This window comes from Sardina pilchardus, chromosome 22 (genome assembly GCF_963854185.1).
Source record: "Sardina pilchardus chromosome 22, fSarPil1.1, whole genome shotgun sequence".
Lineage (NCBI taxonomy): Eukaryota > Metazoa > Chordata > Actinopteri > Clupeiformes > Clupeidae > Sardina > Sardina pilchardus.
The window spans coordinates 17,451,444-17,453,943 of NC_085015.1; positions in this window are offsets into that span (position 1 = coordinate 17,451,444).

Consider the following 2,500-nt stretch of genomic DNA (forward strand, 5'->3'; position numbering starts at 1 on the left):
GGTAGTGTCTGTGACTCTGGCGAAAGGTTGTTGCCAATCACATTTCATCGTGCTCGAGAGAGGCCGCGCAGCTAATTGACTACACTGCTGTTTTATGAGCGCACACAGACCGTTAGTGGACAGCATCTGACTAGTGCATTTGATTAGAGTCGTGGCCTGCATCCTCTAATGTGCGACGCCTGCAGGGGGCTTAGCGGGATCAAGAATTATCGGACTACTTGGACCTCACCTAACAATAGTGTCTTGTTGAAATATGAGTGAGAAAAAAAAAAATATTAATAAATTAACGTTTCGCTCAGTCATCATCGGACTACTTGGACCTCACCTAACAATAGTGTCTTGTTGAAATATGAGTGAGAAAAAAAAAAATATTAATAAATTAACGTTTCGCTCAGTCATCATCGGACTACTTGGACCTCACCTAACAACAGTGTCTTGTTGAAATATGAGTGAGAAAAAGGGATTTGTTAATAAAGTAACGTTTCGCTCAGTCATTATCAGACTGCTTGGGCTTCACCGAACATCAGCTTGTTTTTTTGTGTCTTGTTGAAATACGAGTAAGAACGAATTATTAATAAAGTAACATTTTGGCCAGTCATCATTATCGGACGGCTTCGACTCCACCTAACATCAGCTTGTTTTTTGTGTCTTGTTGAAATATGAGTAAGAACGATTTATTAATAAAGTAATGTTTCGGTTAGTCACACCTTCACAAGAGTGAAGGTGTGCAAGCACCGTTCTTTTTGTGGGTCTTGGTTAGAGGTCACGGTCTGGGTGAGAGGTCACAGTCTGGGTCAAGGGTCATGGTCTGGGTTAGGGATTTTCAGTCCTACCTCTGGAGCGCTTCTCTCAAGTATTTCCTGATACTGCGAAAGAATGCAATACAATCATTGTTGTCATCATTGGAATCATCATCATCATCATCATCATTATCATCATCACTAATCATCATCAGCAGCAGCATTGTCACCATCACCATCAGAATCACTATCACCGTCACCATCACCATCACCATCACCATCACCATCACCATCACCATCACCATCACCATGACCGTCACCATATGTCAAGCCCACCTGGTTAAAGGCACTGATGTTCTCACAGTAATGACCTGACACAGTTGTTTTGAGCATCCACTGGTCAGTTCAGTCCAGCCGGCCATGTGGAGCTGGGAAGGGATTAGAAAACACAAACACACACACACAAGTACACACACACACAAACACTCTTCAGAACATACACACACACACAAACACACACACAAATAGACACACACACACTCTTCAGAACATACACACACACACACACACACACACACACACACACACACGTACACACACTCTTCAGAACACACACACACACACACACACACACACTGCTGGACTGAGAAGCATAGCTTCAGGTGTTTGTCTTGGCAGCCTGACTGGGATGCTACACTGAAGCACTCGTTTGCAGTGTGCCTGCTGCAACAATAGGCTACTGTACTGTATGCACGGAAGGCTGTTCAGGATCTCATTTGTTTCCGGTGGAGCAGTAACTGTGTTGTAACTGCATCTGTTATATTTTGCTCCTCATGCTCATGCCATCACTGAAGATATGGCTTGCCCAATAATAACAATTTCAACACAATTTCAACATATTTTTATATAATGTGCTGATTCACTAGGTGCAATAACCAAGTGGGTCTGTACTGTATGTAGACACTAATTGCATTAACAATAGTGGTAGGTTCAAACACACCTGGGTCCGCCGGAAACAAATGAGCTGCTGAACAGCCTTCTGTGCATATATACAGTAGTCTACTGTAGTCTATTAGCTTCCACTGTAATAAAAAAAAAAGACCTGGCTACACCAGACATGATAGCGCCACGTACGTTATTAAAAAAATGAGACCGGCTGTCTAAAACTATTTTGCGCTACACGAGCAGAGTGCTTTGGTTGCACGCCTGGCGCAGCCGCCCGGTGAGAGTCTGAAGCCTCCAGAGCGCCAGGCTCCAGTGCCACCCAATGCCACCCAGGCTCCGCTGCCTCACTTACGGAGGCTGGCACCATGCCACTCAACTCCCCTTGGGGGGCGCCGGCTGGTGGCTGTGCCTCTTGATGCATAGGTGCTGCTTTCACAGTACGAGGGTGTGTGTGTGTGTGTGATGTGTTGAGATTGTTTCTCTTTCTCTCTTTCTCTCTGTACAGTATGTTTGTGTGTGTGTGTGTGTGTGTGTGTGAATATATCTATTCCTCTCTTTCTCTCTCTCTCTCTGTATGTGTGTGTGATGTGTTGTGAAAATATCTTTCTCTCATTTTCTGTGTGTGTGTGTGTGTGTGGGGGGGGGGTACTGTATGTGATGTGAATATATTTCCTTCTCTCTCTCTGTCTGTGTGTGTGTGTGTGTGCATGTGCGTGTGTGTGTGTGTGTGTGTGTGCACACTCTTTGCTCTGAAGTAGTGTAAGTGCAAGAGCACCATGACCCACCACACCACACACACCACATCTGTGTCCCCA